The sequence below is a fragment of the Toxorhynchites rutilus genome, chromosome 1 (genome assembly GCF_029784135.1).
Source record: "Toxorhynchites rutilus septentrionalis strain SRP chromosome 1, ASM2978413v1, whole genome shotgun sequence".
Lineage (NCBI taxonomy): Eukaryota > Metazoa > Arthropoda > Insecta > Diptera > Culicidae > Toxorhynchites > Toxorhynchites rutilus.
Window position 1 is genome coordinate 109,649,574 of NC_073744.1, and position 16,324 is coordinate 109,665,897.

Here is a 16,324-nt window from a genome sequence, read left to right on the forward strand (position 1 = left end):
AACTCCAACGCGTTCAAAACAAGATTCTTAAAATCATACTGAATTTGTCACCCTGGACGAGAACAACGGAGGTTCATGAAAGAGCCTGTCTGGATACCCTAGAAGTAAAGTTTGACAACGTCATACAAAAATTTGGAGAGAGGTGCTCCTCTTCCGTGCATGAAATTGTACGGAATTTGTATATAGTAGTTTAAGGTCTTAGGTTAAGTAGGTAGTTTTATTATAACAATTAAAAAAATACAAATGTTTATCATTAAAAAAAATTAGATATAGTAAAAACAAACAGTACCTAGCATTCTATTATACAAATTAAGATGAACAAAGATGTGAAGCGTTAGCTGGCCAATTAAAATGTATAGAACTTTGTATTAACCAAAAACGTATAAGAAATATAAATGAATTTATGCAAAAAAAAAAAAAAAAAATGTGAGACACATTCATTTTTCGTGAGGACATCGACAAGACAACATCGTTGCCTAACGTGCTGGAGGAGGTGGACGGCGAAGGATCGACACATACACGCGCAGAACTCTTTCCGTTAGGATGCCATTCAGCATCGAGAAAGTTCCGGAAAGATCTAATCATTGCTGGAAAATAATCTACCAGTTCCTTTGCGAATTTTCAAAATATATTCATGTGAAAGAGTTTAATTGAATGTTTTCTATCCATGTAACACTGTGACCAAATATGTTTCAATCAAGTGCTATTAACAGGTGGTTATCGAGTTGGCATTAACCACTGGTGGGCTTCCAGTATCGAGGAAAATGTGGAAATATCTAATCGTTACTGAAAATAATCTGCCAGTTCCTTTGGTAATTTTCAAAATATATTCATGTGAAAGAGTTTAATTGAATGTTTTCTATCCATGTAACACTGTGACCAAATACATTTGGTTTTGTGGTTTTTCAATCAATCGCAATTAACAGGATAGCTTCAGAAGATTATTCTTCCCCATCAGTAGGATATTTCCGTATCCAATATTGTATGCGCCCGCAATCGATTATTGCTCAGTCGCCGAAAGTTCCGAGCTCAGAGAGTTCATTCCCCTCTAGTTTGCCTTCCAAATTACCATCGTAAACCATACCTTCTCTCGATTCAATCACACACAAAAAGCATACTTAAGCGATATTCTGGTGGTGAGACACATTCATTTTTCGTGAGGACATCGACAAGACAACATCGTTGACTAACGTGCTGGAGGAGGTGGACGGCGAAGGATCGACACATACACGCGCAGAACTCTTTCCGTTAGGATGCCATTCAGCATCGAGAAAGTTCCGGAAAGATCTAATCATTGCTGGAAAATAATCTACCAGTTCCTTTGGGAATTTTCAAAATATATTCATGTGAAAGAGTTTAATTGAATGTTTTCTATCCATGTAACACTGTGACCAAATATGTTTCAATCAAGTGCTATTAACAGGTGGTTATCGAGTTGGCATTAACCACTGGTGGGCTTCCAGTATCGAGGAAAATGTGGAAATATCTAATCGTTACTGAAAATAATCTGCCAGTTCCTTTGGGAATTTTCAAAATATATTCATGTGAAAGAGTTTAATTGAATGTTTTCTATCCATGTAACACTGTGACCAAATATGTTTCAATCAAGTGCTATTAACAGGTGGTTATCGAGTTGGCATTAACCACTGGTGGGCTTCCAGTATCGAGGAAAATGTGGAAATATCTAATCGTTACTGAAAATAATCTGCCAGTTCCTTTGGGAATTTTCAAAATATATTCATGTGAAAGAGTTTAATTGAATGTTTTCTATCCATGTTACACTGTGACCAAATATGTTTCAATCAAGTGCTATTAACAGGTGGTTATCGAGTTGGCATTAACCACTGGTGGGCTTCCAGTATCGAGAAAGTTCCGGAAAGATCTAATCATTGCTGGAAAATAATCTACCAGTTCCTTTGGGAATTTTCAAAATATATTCATGTGAAAGAGTTTAATTGAATGTTTTCTATCCATGTAACACTGTGACCAAATATGTTTCAATCAAGTGCTATTAACAGGTGGTTATCGAGTTGGCATTAACCACTGGTGGGCTTCCAGTATCGAGGAAAATGTGGAAATATCTAATCGTTACTGAAAATAATCTGCCAGTTCCTTTGGGAATTTTCAAAATATATTCATGTGAAAGAGTTTAATTGAATGTTTTCTATCCATGTAACACTGTGACCAAATACATTTGGTTTTGTGGTTTTTCAATCAATCGCAATTACCAGGATAGCTTCAGAAGATTATTCTTCCCCATCAGTAGGATATTTCCGTATCCAATATTGTATGCGCCCGCAATCGATTATTGCTCAGTCGCCGAAAGTTCCGAGCTCAGAGAGTTCATTCCCCTCTAGTTTGCCTTCCAAATTACCATCGTAAACCACACCTTCTTTCGATTCAATCACACACAAAAAGCATACTTAAGCGATATTCTGGTGGTGAGACACATTCATTTTTCGTGAGGACATCGACAAGACAACATCGTTGCCTAACGTGCTGGAGGAGGTGGACGGCGAAGGATCGACACATACACGCGCAGAACTCTTTCCTTTAGGATGCCATTCAGCATCGAGAAAGATCCGGAAAGATCTAATCATTGCTGGAAAATAATCTACCAGTTCCTTTGGGAATTTTCAAAATATATTCATGTGAAAGAGTTTAATTGAATGTTTTCTATCCATGTAACACTGTGACCAAATATGTTTCAATCAAGTGCTATTAACAGGTGGTTATCGAGTTGGCATTAACCACTGGTGGGCTTCCAGTATCGAGGAAAATGTGGAAATATCTAATCGTTACTGAAAATAATCTGCCAGTTCCTTTGGGAATTTTCAAAATATATTCATGTGAAAGAGTTTAATTGAATGTTTTCTATCCATGTTACACTGTGACCAAATATGTTTCAATCAAGTGCTATTAACAGGTGGTTATCGAGTTGGCATTAACCACTGGTGGGCTTCCAGTATCGAGGAAAATGTGGAAATATCTAATCGTTACTGAAAATAATCTGCCAGTTCCTTTGGGAATTTTCAAAATATATTCATGTGAAAGAGTTTAATTGAATGTTTTCTATCCATGTAACACTGTGACCAAATACATTTGGTTTTGTGGTTTTTCAATCAATCGCAATTAACAGGATAGCTTCAGAAGATTATTCTTCCCCATCAGTAGGATATTTCCGTATCCAATATTGTATGCGCCTGCAATCGATTATTGCTCAGTCGCCGAAAGTTCCGAGCTCAGAGAGTTCATTCCCCTCTAGTTTGCCTTCCAAATTACCATCGTAAACCACACCTTCTTTCGATTCAATCACACACAAAAAGCATACTTAAGCGATATTCTGGTGGTGAGACACATTCATTTTTCGTGAGGACATCGACAAGACAACATCGTTGCCTAACGTGCTGGAGGAGGTGGACGGCGAAGGATCGACACATACACGCGCAGAACTCTTTCCGTTAGGATGCCATTCAGCATCGAGAAAGTTCCGGAAAGATCTAATCATTGCTGGAAAATAATCTACCAGTTCCTTTGGGAATTTTCAAAATATATTCATGTGAAAGAGTTTAATTGAATGTTTTCTATCCATGTAACACTGTGACCAAATATGTTTCAATCAAGTGCTATTAACAGGTGGTTATCGAGTAGGTATTAACCACTGGTGGGCTTCCAGTATCGAGGAAAATGTGGAAATATCTAATCGTTACTGAAAATAATCTGCCAGTTCCTCTGGGAATTTAAAATTACATTCATATGAAAGAGTTTATTTTAATGTTTTCTATCCATGTAACACTGTGACCAAATACATTAGGTTTTGTGATTTTTCAATCAATCGCAATCAACAGGATAGCTTCTGAAGATTATTCTTCCCCATCAGTAGGATATTTCCGTATCCAATATTGGATGCATGAAACCTTATGCCTCCAACGTAACGCTCTCGTTTTCGAAGTTCTCCAAATATTCATTCATTCAGAATGAATTCAGATTCAACTTCATACAAATGATCTCTAAATCAACGATAGTCCTACGTCACCCTTGTGGTTATACCATAGATATAACCCACTTACTGGTTTATCAATATGAATTGTGTTTAAACATGTTTTTCAACTAGAAAATGTTTCTTCCTATCGTTTCAAGATGTTTTCCTCGCGATTTATATATGGACTGATGAATTATTAACAAAAAAGTGTTTGTCCGCGTTCACGTTCACGGGAACTCTAAACCTAAGTGGTGTGGACTCAATTCACTTCATTTTCAAGCAAATTCATGCATGCTTTCAAGCGATTTCTTGCAATAAATTATCAGACCACCAGAGATGCCAGATTTACAAATATGTTTGTAAATTTAAAGACATATCTGTAAAACACTTTTATTTTTTGTTGTAGACTTTTTGGATATAACAATATTTCACAGGTTTTTTAAAAATAAGAGACTTTATTCATCACATCAAAGACATTTGACCATATGTCAGTTTTCCATAGTTTTAATACAGAAAAGTATTATTTTTATTTTTTATTAATTCGTTTGTTTTACAGGCTCAGTTACATAAGTTTAAAGGAGCTGAATTCTTAACTAAACATATTAACTATATCTATATATCTATGAACAATTTTCCTTAATTCTATTGTTAATAAGGTAGAAAACCGATTACTCGCGGTAGACTCTAGTTAAGAAGGGTGACATATTTTTATCAGGAATAGGATGGGATATAAGGATATGTTGGCAATGTTCACCCCCACACTCTCACTCACACTCATCACACTCAATTCTTAAACTTATCTTATAACTACTATAGTTATTTACATTTCAACTAAATACAGAAAAGTTATTATATTTAGTTTATATCAATACACATGACGTTAGACCAGCGATACTCAACCTGCGGCCCGGCAGACTTTCTGGTTGGCCCATCTGGTGTGTATGAAGTTTGGAACTCATACACATAAGTACTTTTGCCCCGATATCATTGCAGACGAAAGAGAGGATACGATTATAATTAATGAAAAATTGCTTCATCTGCAGGTAGGGAAAAATCTTGAACGAAAATTGTCTCTAATAATTATTGTCTGTTCTGGATAAGATTATTTTGCTGAAATTCAAGATGATTTATAGAAAAATAGTTAAGTTAGGGTCAGGACTATGTTTTCTAAGTATTTAAACAACATCGAATAAAAATTTTTATTCTATTTTCAACAACTTACATTTGCTTTCGGATCTGCTTATGACGAAATATGGGTTACTGTTCGATATTGTTACCACATACATGGTTCATGGCCGTGTGGTGATCTAAAGCTTGTATAGCCTTTCATGGGGGATAGAAAATATACACTGCATTTTCTTATAAATTCCACCAACGACAAGAACGCAAGCCTTGGTGGATGTCCAACATATCAACGAAGAAATACTGATTTTTATGAAAATTACCAACGCGTATGTATATGTATGTATGTATGTATGTGTAGATCGTTGAAACATTTAAACACACTTACAAGACATAAGTTATTTCTCATTTTACAAGTAACATATTCACGAGAAATATTTTTTTGAAAGAAATGAAAATTAATAACTTTTGAATCACTGAATCGATTTAGATAATCGACATATAAAATTGAAACTAATCACCTAGCCTTTTATTAAAAAAAAAATTAACTTGCGAAAAAATAATTATATTTTAGTAATTATTGATTGTAGTCGTTTTTATTTTTTTTATAACTTTGGACTAGAGGGTGCTATATTTTTTATATTTTTTCTGTAAAGCTGGGATTTTTTACATAACATATCTCGATATCAGAGATGCTATTTTTTCGTTTTTTAGATATGATTTGAAAAATCATTTTTCTCCCTTTGTCCAAATATAAAAATCTATCATTTGAATTACTGAACCGATTTAGATGATCGATATATTAAATTGAAGCCAATAAGCAAAATTTGAAAAAAATATCACACTTGCTGGAAGATTGGATTCTAGTCGCATAGGACTAGTTTGGTCACATAGGAATATTGATCGAAGACTTAAAACATGTTAAATTTACAAAACTATAATTTAAAGACGATAATTATAGCATCTCTGATATCGAGATATGTTAGGTGGATAATCCTCAGCTTTCCATAAAAAATAAACAAAAATATAGCGCTCCTATCTTTAACCGAGAAAACTATGAAAAACTAACTCAATCAATAATTACAAAAACAAAATTTCAATTTTTTCGCAAAAGTCATATTTTTTCAAAGAAAAATAACTCGTAAGCTTCAATTTGATATGTCGATGATATGAATCGGTTCAATAGTTCAAAAGTTATGACTTTTTGTAGTGGGAAAAATGGGGAAAATTTGTTTTTCGAATCATCGATTAGTTTTGAAAAATCATATTTCAAAAACGAAAAAAATTACATCTCTGATATCGAGATATTTTATGTAAAAAATTCTCAGCTTTCAAGAAAAAATATTGAAAAATATAGCGCCCCCTAGTCCAAAGCCATGAAAACATTAAAAAACGACTACAATCAATAATTACGAAAATAGGATCCATATTCTCTGCAAGTTCAATATTTTTCAATTAAAGCTCATTGGCTTCAATTTGATATGTCGATCATCTAAATCGGTTAAGTGGTTCGAAAGTTATAAATTTTTGAAAAAAGACATTTTCGGAAAAAGTGGAAAGAAATTGGATTTTTTGGATCACCCTAAAATGGAAATGGGCACCCTAATGAAAAAATAAAAAAATACGAGTCTAATGTTTTGCGATAAAGAACAAAATTACCACTGAGATCTGAGAACCACTATATTGGTTTGGCATGGAATGTCTGTATACATACACAAAATACAAACTTACGTGCATCGCGATGTACAAAGTATTAATGAATATGTGAAAATCAACGTTAAAAGACATTCCTATAGATCTGCACACTTTTACAGACTTTTTCACATTTTTTACAGACATTCACATGTTTTTACAGACTTTTTTAAAAAATCATCTGGCATCTCTTCCTTCCACTTTTTATCGAATATTTTCAAATCGCATGTGTAAACATTCACGTGACTCTGACTTCGTTTGTTTTTAATTCGTTCGGGAAAACGTTATGTCAAAGAAAGGGGACATTAAAAATGCGTTGCTCAGTGAAAGGCTGAGATGCTCTTTCAGAGATGCAATGATTAATTAAACAATTGACGGGAAAATGTAGTTCGTTCATTTTATAATTTTAATTTTTTTTCCCCTTGACAACAATACCTCTTTTATAGTGTTGATATCATAAGAAAAATAACACTCCTGATCGTTGAATCTCTTTTGACATTTCAATTGGATCTTTTTTGACAGCCGTTTTGATTTAGTCCGCACTACCTAGCTCTAAACCTACCTTTAGTTCATACAGGGTGAGTAAAACACGCTACACTACTAACATACAACTCACAAGACTGTGAGGTTCGAGGCCCATTCATAAAAATTCTCTTTTGAAGAACATACAAGATAAAATGTTAATACTTTTTTTTTGTTATTTGGTTGGTTAAATATTTGTTTGGGAAACACGAAATAATATGCTTATCATCATATATCATCAACTGCAACAGAAACAACCGCTTAGAAAAGAAAAATATTGTGGCGCGGGAAAAACTAAACTCATTCTGAGGTCAAGGTAATGGGCGAATGTCCTGGGGCTTAAGGTGAAGGTGGAAGGAAGCCACAAATGGCTGCCACAATGGCGCTCATTTCTTTCATCTCCCTCCCTCATCCTTCGCTCGAAAATGAGTAATTTTGCGAAACAGTTTGAAGAAAATTATTGTTTTCGCACACTTCCCATCAAGTAATATCAACCAAACTCTAATCGATAACTCACAAGATATCAAATTTTCATCTACCGTCGCCATGTATAATGAAAAACGTAGGAAAACTCGAGCTAGTGCTCTGAAAGTTAAATTTTCATTTTTCAATTTTTCGCAATGGTTTTGTTTGTATTCATGACAGCATCGTTATTTTTTCGACACTGATGTCTGACAACATCATCAAAACAGCTATAAAAACTACTCAATATATTTATATATCGATTTTTTATGGCAGTGACGAATCGTATATTCGTATGAAAACAGACTTGTTATGTTATTATGTATTGCCTAATAAAATTGCATGTACAGTAAGTTACCTCTGATTCGACATTTAGTTAATTGGACAGACCTGTAATGGGACACAAATAATTGGACATTTTCATCATTTTCATAATTGATATTTTGTAAACATCGAGTTTACCATACCCAAAGTATGGCCTCAGATTGAAAGTCGCCACCAGATGTCGACATTTTAATGTTCGCTGGGTTGGCATACTTGGCAGCTTCTTTTGTCAAGTTCATAATCTCATGTTTACAGTTTTCAGTTAAGTGCAATTGAATGACGCAGTTGAACTAATTTATTTTTGTCACTATGTTTATCAGAACGCAAAAGATCGGCAAACAGATAATCTTTCGTTCATAAAAGTTAAAAATAAAAAAAGCAACTCTAACTTTCACTTTTCTTGAAACCAGAGATATTCGGACTTAAAAATAATTTTTAACGTAATATTTCAAACATACATGTATTTACAAAAATCTATAATAATTATTATAATTATCATGTATAAGTCGTATATTCATCCATCCAATCATCGTGAACACTGTTGCAAGTGGAAAATAAATGTGTGTTCGTTGCTTATGATGCGAACATAAATAACAATATAATACAGTTATTTAAATTTAATACGACATGCCGACATGCCACTCAGTGTCGCTTTGGAGGCGATTTTGGCCTGTAATTGAACATTGGCGATGTGAGTGGCACAGTGTCTACGCCTGGAGGCAGCTTTAATGTGGCGCCATAATTTGGGCCATGAACTCGATGTTTTCAAAAATGTCCAATTAAACGTGTCACATTACAAGTCTGTCCAATCATCTAAGCGTCGCATTAAATGTAACTTACTGTATATAAACAATATTAATTCCCAGAATTGACAATATCATTCAGTTGTCAGTGCAATTTTTAGAGTGTAAAAAAAGTTCACTGTTTACATAAAAGCAATCTCGAATCGGTCCCACTTTTTTGCTTGAAGTTACTATCCCCTGATCGAAGGCTATTCCGGTGGCCTTCTTCGAAATTGACATAGACTCGGCTACAGTCGATTATATACATTTTGCACCAGCACCATTATTCCATATCTCATAACTACATCAATATATCTTTGGCACCGCATGTAAACAACAACAATGACAACACTTGCAAGTATCAAATATCATGCTACATGTTATTTAGTATTGCCTCAAAGGAATCGCACCTCTAGATATCGTTCGTACAAACTAAGCGTAAACCAAGCGCCAAACAAGCGTTCACCATGCATGCATACAGAGCCATACATTGGTGGCTTAAAACTACTAGCAATATAAACATTTCTCATCATTTTGCGCTATTCTCAAAAGAAACGCTTCTGTTAATATCACTGGCCTCGAAAAGAGTTGCATTACTTTCTCATGCTCGAGATAAGCGCAGCTGTCTCTCTCAGTGGAGGAAGTTTTGCTACTGGTAAGCAAAACCTAATCACATACAAAATTCCAGAACATTTACTTTCTTGATGACTAAACAAGAGAAATAAACTCTTTTTGTTAATAACAACCTCGAAAACAGTAGCAATGCTTCATTATGATCAATATTAGCGCAAATGCAATCCTAGTTGAAGGCAGTTTTGCGACTGGCACGGGAACCCAAATAATTTATAACATTCCAGTAAGATATTCAAGATGCTTAGTATTCCCAAATAATTTTTTGGTGCACAACCTTAACGTCTGCTTCGCCATAACGTCAGTTTAATGCATTTATGCATTCTCAAAGGCACAAACGAAGCCCTTATGAAGACGGAAAATAAACAATGTTAACTGCTTGGAAAAAGACCGAATTATGCCACACAGCTTGTACTCTGCCCATCGATGCGAATTCGCTGATGAGTTTGCCAAGAGCGACCGCCTTCACCACCAGCAGGGGGAGCTTGATTTTGGTTGCTGCCTGGGCGTTTACATTTTCAACCGACGCGCCGAAATCGCCTACTTCGCTGTTGTTCGGTGCGGTGTCACATTCGCGAAGGCTCGGTTCAGTGCGAGTGCTTTTCACTGCACTAACACCGCGTGCATCATTAGATGACGCTTACCTCGAAATTTTATTGCCCCTGGCAATGCGTTCGTTTTTTGCAGGGCTCGAGCCTGCCTTCCTCTTCTTCTTGCTGATCGCACACTACGCGAAGCGTCCAATTTATGACGCGGAAAGAAGAACACACGATACGAATAACGCGAAAAACGAACAGAAAAATCAAACGACGATTTCCAAGTTGGATTACCACTGGTGGGGTCCAATCTTAGATCGAAGCGCAGCGAAAGCAAAGTGAACTGGATTACTCAACAGTCCGATGCCGAATGAAAGTTTGCCTCAGCGAGATCCACTGTTTATACTCTAGGAAAGTATTCCCCTTCATTCTTCTTCTTTTCCTTTGTTCACGGAGACTTTAAATCCTACGATTTCCCCTCCGTTGGTCGTCGAAAAGTTGCTCGTTATTGATAGCTCTGTTCGGGAAAGCACTCAAATGGACAGAACAAATGTATGGGAAAATAGAAACACTTAAAGTTTTCATGAATTTTAACCATTTACTAACAAGGGGATTCTAATGTATGGCATATTAAACAAATCTTACGGAATTTCCGATTCGTTTAGTATGTAAACCGCCAAAATCCGTTCGCGGCAAAAATAATTATTAACGTTAACTTTATTTCATAAAAACGTGACCTGTTTTCTGATTTGACACCCTTAATGAAAGACGTAGTTTTACGTCAAAATACGATAAACGAATAAAAATATTACAACCCCTATACTCGCGCATTGGTCTGTCAGACCGAGAAATCAATAATTCGTTCATTTCTCAGAAAATATCGACTTTGCGATTCTCTCTAGCTTCGTTATTCGTCGTTCATCATCGTTTAGCGTATCGCACGTGTTGGTACAAAGGGGATGTGTGCCACTTTTTTATCACTTTCGGTCTGACACACCGACGCGAGTATAGGAGTAACTTTTTTGGACAAGTAACTGTTTTTCATATTCTAGAATATTATTGAATGAAATGTATGAACTAATGTTAATGGCGTGGAATATTTATTGAATATAATGGATAAGATTATTAGAGGACTATTCTTATTTGATTTCAGTCCCTTTTGTAACTGAATTGAACGGATCCATATATTAACTATTCGTCGATATATTCGTCGTTAGATTCATACGTTCGAAAGCAAAATATAAATGTTTAACTTTCGTATAGTTATTCGCTAAATATAAAGGTCATACATATACACACTTTTGAAAGAATTTCACTTGTGGAAGAATTATAAACAGTAAACTATAAACTAATCGGTAGCTTATGGTAATGTTTAACAGTTAGTTTCGGGGATTTTTTTTTATAATAGATAATATCGACATAAAAACAAGAATAAGAAAAGGAAGTTACTAGAAATCCTTTTATATCATCTTTTTATGCCCCATCTAAAAAAGGCATTCATTCTTAGTTTACCGAGGAAACAGAGACAAAGAATGTTAGAAATATTTATATTCAGAACCTTTCTTCTCTTCAATAAAAGATCCGAAAAATACGCAACAACTGCATGAAATGTAGAAAATATGTTTGTTTCGAACATGCAGTTATGCTATGTTCTGATTTTTACTCCAATGAAACCACAATCAATTAATACGTTTTTATGTTATTTTTTAGCTCTTTATACTTCCATGAATTATATTCAGTTGCTTACTTTTAATTAATAACACTGAAAAATTCGAATTTCGTTATTTGTGTTGGAGTATCAAAAATTACTCTATTTTGAGGAGGCTGAATTAGATGGCTGTTAAAACATAATAAAGACGAAGAAAACACATTTTTCGGAGTTTTTTATTCAATCATGCCCTCTTCTTCAAATAAATGTCAATAAAGCCTGAAAAACACACAATGGCAACATTACAGAGAAGTTCAACTTTCGGTCTGTTACACCGTGCGCTAGTATACGTGTTATGATTTTGCACGCGAGTACAGGAGGGTTAAGGAATTATCAACATCGAGTTACTGTGCGGGAGAACTTGTTAATATCAAAAGAGCCCCAAATTTACTCATGTTACGCTCGCGTATAATAAGAATTTTACTTCATATGTAAATACACCTTCTATATATATTTATATTTGCAATTGTTCATCGGAACACATCGTTCATACATTTTACTTTGATATTGAATTGTCATTTTTTGACGTAGAACTACGTCTTTCATTAAGGGTGCCAAATCAGAAAACAGGTTAAAATTAATAACTATTTTTGTCGCGAACGGATTTTGGCGATTTACATACTAAACGAATCGGAAATTCCGTAAGATTTGTTCAATATGCTATACATTAGATTCCCCTGGTTTGTAGATGGTTAAAATTCATGAAAACTTTAAGCGTTTCCATTTTCGCATACATTTGTTCTGTCCATTTGTGTGCTTTCCCGAACAGAGCTGTCAATAACGAGCAACTAATCGACGACCAACGGAGGAGAAATCGAAGGATTTAAAATCTCCGTGAACAAAGGAAAATGTAGAAGAATGAAGGGGAATAATTGCCTAGAGTGTAAACAGTGGATCTCGCTGAGACAAACTTTCATTCGACATCGGACTGTTGAGCAATCCAGTTTACTTTGCTTTCGCTGCGCTTCGATCTAAGATTGGACCCCACCAGTGGTAATCCAACTTGGATATCGTCGTTTGGTTTTTCTGTTCGTTTTTCGCGTTATTCGTATCGTGTGTTTTTCTCTCCGCGTCATAAATTGGACGCTTCGCGTAGTGTATGATGAGCAAGAAGAAGAGGAAGGCAGGCTCGAGCCCTGCAAAAAACGAACGCATTGCCAGGGGCAATAATATTTCGAGGCAAGCATCATCCAATGATGCACGCGATGTTGGTGCAGTGAAAAGCGCTCGCACTGAACCGAGCCTTCGCGAGTGTGACACCGCATCGCACAACAGCGAAGTAGGCGATTTCGGCGCGTCGGTCGAAAATGTAAACGCCGTTACCCAGGCAGCAACCAAAATTAAGCTCCCCCCGCTGGTGGTGAAGGCGGTCGCTCTTGACAAACTCATCAGCGAATTCGCATCGATGGGTGTTACATCAGAGTACAAGCTTAGTGGCATAATTCAGTCTTTTTCCAAGCAGTCAACATTGTTTGTATTCCGTCATCATAAGGTTGTGCGTCAAAAAATATTTGGGGAATACCAAGCATCTTGAATGTCTTACTGGAATGTTATAAGTTATTTGGGTTCGCGTGCCAGTTTCAAAACTGCCTTCAGCTAGGATTGCATTAGCGCTATGAAGCATTGCTACTGTTTTCGAGGTTGTTATTAACAAAAAGAGTTTATTTCGCTTGTTTAGTCACCGAGAAAGTAAATGTCGTTCTGGAATTTTGTATGTGGTTTCGCTTGCCAGTAGCAAAACTTCCTCCACTAAGGGTGATAGCTGCGCTTCTCTCGAGCATGAGAAAGAAATACAACTTTTTTCGAGCCAGTAATATTAACAGAAGCGTTTCTTTTGAGAATAGCGCAAAATGATGAGAAGTGTTTTATATTCCTAGTAGTTTCAAGCCACCAATGTATGGCTCTGTATGCATGCTATGGCGAACGCTTGTTTGGCGCTTGGTTTACGTTGTACGAACGATGCCTAGCGGTGCGATTCCTTTAAGGTAATACTAAATAACATGTAGCATGATATTTGATACTTGCAAGTGTTGTCATTGTTATTGTTTCCATGCGGTGCCAAAGATATATTGATGTAGTTATGAGATGTGGAATAATGGTGCTGGTGCAACATGTATATAATCGAGTCTAGCCGAATCTATTTTTTTTTTTATTAAATCGTTTATTTTTACAGGCTCAGTTACATAAGTTTAAAGGAGCCAAACTCCTATTTGTATAGTTACAAGTATATATAAACATTTTTTATTAATTCTAATGTTAATGAAGTAGAGAACCGATTACTCGCGGCTTGCTCGAGTTTAGAAGGGTGACATTTTGTTTCAGGAAAAGGATGGGATATAAGGATATGTTGACAATGTTCACACTCACATTCGCACTCACATTCATCATACTCAATTCTTAAGCCTATCTTATATCTAACATGTATTTACATTTCACCTTATTCTATTGTTAGTATGAAGGGATTTGATTTCTCGCGAAGGGAAAGGAAAAGGAGAATATAAGGATATAAGGACAATCACACACGAAGATTGATAGCTTTTAGGAAGACATATATTTGGGACATGTAATCAAGGTCTAAACCAGCTAACACATCTCTCACCGGCACATTGGGCTGCCTTCCTCTAGCCCGAAGAGAGTTTTCTAAATTCGATCTGGCAACAAGATACTCCTCGCACGACCAAACAACGTGTTCGATGTCGTGGTAACCTTGGCCACAAGCACAGATATTGCCATCGGCAAGATTAAAACGAAAGAGTAGCGCGTCTAACGAACAGTGATTGGACATGAGTCGAGAGAAGGTGCGAATAAAGTCCCGACTTAAGTCCAGACTTTTGAACCATGGTTTGAGGCTAACCTTAGGGATAATCGAGTGAAACCACCGGCCCAATTCATCTTCGTTCCATTTACGTTGCCAGTTAGCGATGGTATTTTTACGGACTAAAGAATAAAATTCATTGAAAGCGATTTGACGCTGATAAATATCGCCTTCAATTGCACCTACCTTTGCCAATGAGTCAGCCCTCTCGTTACCCGGAATTGAGCAATGTGAAGGGACCCAGACAAAGGTAATGACATAACAGCGTCTGGTTAAAGCACTCAAAATTTCTCGTATTCTCTCAAGGAAGTACGGCGAGTGCTTTTCCGGCCTCACTGAACGGATAGCTTCGACAGAGCTAAGACTATCCGTTACAATGTAATAGTGTTCAACAGGTCGTGAGGCGACGCTGTCCAGCGCCCAATGTATTGCTGCCAATTCAGCAATATACACAGAGCAAGGATTCTGAAGACTGTGGGAGGTGCTAAAAATTTCGTTGAACACTCCAAATCCTGTGGACTCATTCATAGAGGACCCATCAGTAAAGTACATATTATCACAATTGACACGCCCATACTTTGCATTGAAGATCGTAGGAATGATCCCCGATCGATGATAATCTGGAATTCCATGGATTTTCTCCTTCATGAACAGATCAAAATGTACAGAGGAATTGATGTAGTCAGGAAAACAAACACGGTTGGGAGTATACGAAGAAGGATCAACCTGCATGGAGATGAATTCATGATATGAGCTCATGAATCCAGAATGAAAATTTAGCTCGATAAGCTGCTCAAAATTTCCGATCACCAATGGGTTCATAACCTTACACCGGATGAGGAACCGAAGAGATAATAAATTAAAGCGATCTTTTAGTGGGAGTACGCCTGCCAAAACCTCGAGACTCATGGTATGCGTTGAGGGCATACATCCCAACGCAATACGGAGACAAAGATACTGAATTCGCTCGAGTTTAATGAGATGTGTTTTGGCAGCTGATTGAAAACAGAAACTGCCATACTCCATCACTGAGAGAATAGTTGTTCGATACAACATTATAAGATCTTCGGGATGGGCTCCCCACCATGTGCCGGTAATTGTACGGAGAAAGTTTATTCTTTGTTGGCATTTTTTACTCAGATACCTAATATGGGCCCCCCAAGTACATTTGGAGTCGAACCAGACCCCAAGATACTTGAATGACATAGCATGAGTGATCGGTTTACCCAAAAGTTGAAGCTTTGGTTTTGCTGGTCTATGCTTCCTAGAAAAAACCACCATCTCTGTTTTCTCCGTGGAGAATTCGATCCCTAGCCCAATGGCCCAGGTTGAAAAATTGTTCAAAGTATCTTGTAAGGGTCCTTGCAGGTCGGATTCGTTTGATCCTACGACAGACACCACTCCGTCATCTGCAAGTTGTCTTAGGCTGCAATTTTGTGTAAGACAATTGTCGATGTCGCTTACATAGAAGTTGTACAAAAGGGGGCTTAAACATGAGCCCTGGGGGAGGCCCATGTAGGAGACCCGATTTACTGTCGAATCCCCGTGAGAAAAATTCAACTGTTTCTCACAAAGCAAGTTATATAACATATTATTCAACAGAGGCGGCAGACCCCGAGAGTGTAATTTGTCTGACAAAACCTCTATTGAAACAGAATCAAAGGCCCCCTTTATGTCCAAGAATACTGAAGCCATTTGTTTTTTTTCGGCGTAAGCCATTTGAATTTCTGAAGAAAGCAACGCAAGACA